Raw genomic sequence first — 6334 nt, forward strand, 5'->3', positions numbered from 1 at the left:
TTCGTTTGATGACAGTCGTCACAAAAACGTCAACAATGATGCCGACATATATTTCTTCGTTTTTATTTAATTCAACATTATTAGCCGGAAGTAAAATATGTTTCAGGAAATTACCGAGAGATATTTCTTCGTTTTTTTAAATTAGTTATGTGCGAATACACTTTAAATAGGTTTATTTGAAATCTTTAATTTTCCACAATATAATTTACTTGCCATTTATCATTTGATGATTACGAGACAAATTCCTCTTGAGGATCGTGACAATTCATGCGCTGCGTGGAAACTTCTATTTCCAAAATGAATGAGACGATCGATGAAGAACGCAGACTTGAACAGGATGCAGCAAGAAAACGAATGAGACGGGCGAACGAGTCCATCGACGAACGTCAATGCAAACTTGCGGGGTCACCCGTGGGAATCCCACGGGCATGGATGTGTGTGACATTTCGACATATTGAGTTAGATGCTGCACATTCATTTTTACAAAATGGTTACTGGCAAGTCATCAGATCCAGAAAGGGTGTAAAAACCACCGTTTAGAGGCCATTTTTCCCCGCAAAGCGGGGGTTGGCCTTTTCGGGGACCGTGGTAGTTGTTGTTTTTTTGTCCCCTTTTTGAAGCAATGTTTTACGGCCGGATGCCCTTCCTGACGCCAACCCTTTTTGCCGCCTTCAACGACAAACAGGGAATTACCAGTGAACTGGTACTCAATTAGCCGACCTCGGAAGGATGACAGGCTGAGTCAACCCCCCTGGCATTAATTCGGCGATCGACCGAGATTCGAACCCAGGATCCTAAGCCGGCACCCTAGCCGCTAGCCCAACACCAGAAATGGTGTCATGAACACAATTTATTTACGCACAAGCACAAAAGCAAGACGGGCCGATTTCCGATTCCGACGGGCCGACGGGCGAGACGGGCCGATTTCCGATTCCGACGGGCCGATTTGGAGCAAGAAAAAGAACGAGACGGGAGAAAAAGGAGAGAAACGAGACGGGGAAAGCCGATTGGAGAGGCGAGTGAGGCGCGATTGGAGAGGAGTGTGAGGCGCGATTGGAGAGGAGTGTGAGGCACGATTGGAGAGGAGTGTGAGGCGTGATTGGAGAGGAGTGTGAGGCACGATTGGAGAGGAGTGATTGGAGGGGAGTGTGAGGCACGATTGGAGAGGAGTGTGAGGCACGATTGGAGAGGAGTGTGAGGCGCGATTGGAGAGGAGTGTGAGGCGCGATTGGAGAGGAGTGTGAGGCGCGATTGGAGAGGCGTGTGAAGGATTGGAGAGGAGAGGAGTGTGAGGGATTGGAGAGGTGAGGGATTGGAAAGGAGAGGGATGTGAGGGTTTGGAGAGGAGAGGAGTGCTAGGTGGAGAGAGGAGAGTGTCAGGTGGAGACAGGAGAGTGTCAGGTGGAGACAGGAGAGTGTCAGGTGGAGAGGAGTGAGGGGTCACATATTATGTGAAATAAATAAATTGTGTTCATCACACCATTTCTGGATCTGATGACTTGCCAGTAACCATTTTGTAAAAATGAATGTGCAGCATATAACTCAATATGTCGAAATGTCACACACATCCATGCCCGTGGGATTCCCACGGGTGACCCCGCTAGTCTATCAATATTGTTGAAATGAAGATCAAATAGCTGTATGTTGAAATATGTTGAAAAAGTCAAAACTTTACATGGGGTGTACTTACTTTTTCACGTGACTGTAATATAACAAATATCATAAACATTTACATTTTGTAGTCCATTGTATAATTTAAATAAACATAAATGCAAATTTCACATGTGGAAAAAGTAGGTACACCCTTGGCTCTAATAGGTGGTATTGCCCCCTTTGACAGAAACAACCTCAAGTAGGCGTTTCTTATAACTGTCTACCAGTCTCTGACATCGACTGGGAGAAATTTTTCCCACTCCTCCATGCAGAATTCTTTCAGCTGTGCGATGTTTGAGGGGTTTCTTGCATGCACAGCTCGTTTCAAATCCCCCCACAACATCTCGATGGGATTTAGATCCGGGCTTTGACTTGGCCATTCCAGAACCCTCCATTTCTTTATTTTCAGCCATTCCTTGGTGGATTTACTGGTATGTTTAGGGTCATTGTCATGTTGCAAGGTCCACCTTCGGCTGAGCTTCAACTTTCCGACAGATGGCCTCACATTATCCTCAAGCACCCTCTGGTACATTGAAGAATTCATAGTGGATTCTATGATGGTGAGATGCCCAGACCCTGATGCAGCAAAGCTGCCCCAAACCATAATATTTCCACCACCATACTTTACAGTTGGTATCAGGTTCTTGTGGTCAAATGCTGTCTTTGGTTTTCGCCAAACATGTCTTCTGGTACTGTGGCCAAATATCTCTACCTTTGACTCATCTGTCCAGAGCACATTGTTCCAGAAGTGCTGGTCTTTGCCTAGGTGTTCATTGGCAAACTTTAGTCTTGCCCTGATGTTCTTTCTGGACAGCAAAGGTTTCCTCCTGGCACACCTCCCATGTAGATCAAATTTGTGCAGCCTCTTTCTAATGGTAGACTCGTGCACTTTGACATCAACTGTGGCAAGAACTACCTGTAGGTCCCGTGATGACATTCTGTGGTTCCTAGAGACTTCTTAAAGCATCTTGTGGTCTGCTCTCGGGCTGAACTTGCTGGGGCGGCCTGGCCTGAAAAAGTTGGCAGTTGTTTGGAATCTTCTCCACTTGCAGATGATCTTCCGGACAGTCGAATGATTTATTTCAAATTGTTTGGAGATCTTTTTAAATCCCTTCCCAGACTCGTAGGCATCGATAACCTTCTTTCTGAAGGCCTCAAAGAGCTCTTTTGATCTAGGCATGGTGACGCCGCACACTTCAACATCAAAGAGCAAACCAATATAAATGTCTGAGGTTTAAATAAGACAGGTTCCTCCAAGATCCTCTCCAACGATGTTCTAATCATTTGCACCTGAGCTGGTGCACCTGATTCTAATTTTAGGTATTTGAAGTCGTGATAAATGTAGGGGTGTACTTACTTTTTCCACATGCAAAATTTGCATTTATGTTTATTTAAATTATACAATGGACTACAAAATGTAAATGTTCATGATATTTGTTATATTATATCACCTTTATCTATCAATATTGTTGAAATGAAGATCAAATAGCTGTATGTTGAAATATGTTGAAAAAGTCAAAACTTTACATGGGGTGTACTTACTTTTTCATGTGACTGTACATACATATACACAAATACACACATATACATACATACACATACATGTACATACATATACATACACATACATATATATATATATATATATATATATATATATATATATATATATATATACATATATATATATCTATCTATAATTCCACTAATCTCTGTATGTGTGTTTGTTTGTTTGTTTGTTTGTCTGTGACCGCTGTTTCTCGACAACCACGGGTCCGATATACTTTAAACTTGCCAGGTATATTGCTGGGGACCCGAGGATGTGCCTTTTCAAGGTTTCATATTAATCGGACAATTACTTACCGAGCTATGTCCAAAAAACGATTCAACCAATCAGAGAGCAGCGAGCTATCGCGTGTGCCGAACGTGGCGAACACACTCTGCCTCGGACGGCACATTTGAGAGCGTATTCATTTATTTCACGTTGGCAAACTATGTTGCCGCTATGTTGGCGTTAAACTATGTTTTAAAACTAATTAAAACCATTTCATGTAAATAGAGGGGGGGGGATTGTCACTGTACTCGCAAGCCGTTCGCCGTTCGCTTTGGCGTTGCGAATGGACCAAAACATTTCATGAACCAAACCATTTCATGTAAAGCGTTCGCCGTTCGCTTTGGCGTTGCGAATGGACCAAAACATTTCATGGACCAAACCATTGCATGTAAATAGAGGGGGGGGGATATAATTTTAGATATATATATATATAGTACGGGCATGCCCTAGTATATACAATGCATTCAAAAAGTATTCAGACCCCTTCACTTTTTTCACATTTTGTTATGTTTCAGTCTTATGCTGAAATCGTTTAAATTCATTTTTTCCCTCATCGATCTACACTCAATACCCCATAATGACAAAAAGAAAACAGGATCTAAGAAAGTTTTGCAAATTTATTAAAAAGAAAAAACTTCAATATCACATTGACAAAAGTATTCATACCCTTTGCTATGACAATTGAAATTTAGCTCAGGTGCCTCCCATTTCTCTTGATAATCTTTGAGATGTTTCTACACCTTGATTGGAGTCCACCTGTGGTAAATTCAATTGATTGGACATTATTCGGAAAGACACACACCTGTCTATATAAGGTCTCACAGCTGACAATGCATATCAGAGCAAAAACCAAGCCATGAGGTCGAAGGAACTGCCTGCAGAGCTCAGAGACAGGATTGTGTCGAGGCACAGATCTGGGGAAGCCTCCAAAAAAATTTCTGCTCCATTGAAGATTCCCAAGAGCACAGTGGCCTCCATAATTCTTAAATGGAAGAAGTTTGGAACAACGAGGACTCTTCCGAGAGCTGGCCGCCCGGCCAAACTGAGCAATCGGGGGAGAAGGGCCTTGGTAAGAGAGGTGACCAAGAACCCGATGGTCACTCTGGCTGAGCTCCAGAGATCCTGTGTGGGAGTGGGAGAAACTTCCTGAAGGACAACCATCACTGCCACACTCCACCGATCTGGGCTTTATGGCAGAGGGGCCAGACGGAAGCCTCTTCTCAGTGAAAAACACATGAAAGCCCGCTTGGAGTTTGCAAAAAAGCACCTAAAGGACTTTCAGACTGTGAGAAACAAGAATCTGTGGGCCCAACATACACATACATACCGTCTCTCCACATGTAAACTCATTTACGGGTTCGGCTTTCGCAGTTTAGCCATTTACTGCATTGTGGAAACATTCGCTGGTTCGGCGATATCTCAATGCAATGTGTTTCCACCGAAACGTCTGTGCCGCTTTTTGGGGTACCTGCACGTGTCCTAAAGTGTGTGTTCTCAAAAAAAATTCTCAAAACGTTTGTTTCGGATTTCGGGCGTAGCACAGGTACCTCACAGGTGAGGAATAAACAAAGGCCAATAGCGCTATCAACCTTTTCACACACCTCTCATATCACAATGACTACACAGTACATACTACACAGGTATACCATCACACATACCTACCTTAGCGCCCTACCAGTCCGATCAATGTCCTTGTACCCTTCTGTTCCCTAATGCTTAAAAGCACCTAATTCCAGATAAAATATATCGACTGCCACAACCTTTCCAGGGAAACCATTCCATATTACAACTACTCTGAGTGAAAAGCCCCCGTCTCACTACTATCCTGACTATTCATCTTCTCCAATCTCAGGGTTTTGGCTCTGGCCCTGTCCATGTCCATTCCAGAAACTCTTCTGCACTTATTCTGTTGATATCCTTCATAATCTCAAATATCTCCATCATATTCCGTCATGTATGTTATTAGTCCCCTACCGGTGTACACCGGAGGGGACTATAGGCTTGCACTCCGTCCCTCCGTCCGTCAGTCCGTCAGTCCGTCAGTCCGTCAGTCCGTCAGTCCGTCAGTCCGTCAGTCCGTCAGTCCGTCACGCAAATAACAGTTTTCCGGACTTTTTTTTCTAAACGCTTAATGCTAATGATTTCAAACTTGGTACATCGTTTCCTCATGATAAGTTACAGATCAAATTCGAACTTCACGACGTTTCGATCATTTTTGACAACGTTATGGCACTTTGAACTTTGGGAATTCTGATAATTCTGATGATCCTTAACTCAGTGCCATTTTAAGTTTTAATTTCCTTTAAAAAATTTCTCTGCAATAATTGGACCGATTGAGATCAAAAATTTCACCGTAGGAGGGAGTCGGTCTGTATAATATTTTAATGGTAATTATGACGTCACTGGTCACGTGGTTCGGCCGCCATATTGTTTTTCGTGAAAACACAAAAAGCCCTTTTTCTCTGCAACAGCTAAACAGATCCAGGCCAAACTTTGCAGGCAGAATCGCATACCCATGACGAACAAAAAAGTCAACGAGCATGACGTCATGCGTCACATGGTTTCAGAGTTATGACGTTTTTAAGCATGAACCTTTAAAACGGAGCTCCTCCCTCATTTTTGATCCAATCGAGGGGAAACTTCACAAATCTGTTCAGCATGTCAGTCTACTAAAATGTCCTTTTGGAATTTGCGATAGGGCACGTGGTTTGGCAGATATCGTTAATTAAACGGAAATATTAAAAAAATGGATATCTCTTGAATCGCTACTACCTCAGACCTTGAGTTGGTAATTATATAATTCACACAGTGCAATACGTGGACACACACACACACACACACACACAC

The sequence above is a fragment of the Myxine glutinosa genome, chromosome 5, assembly GCF_964187855.1.
Source record: "Myxine glutinosa chromosome 5, kmMyxGlut1.1, whole genome shotgun sequence".
Taxonomy (NCBI): Eukaryota; Metazoa; Chordata; class Myxini; order Myxiniformes; family Myxinidae; genus Myxine; species Myxine glutinosa.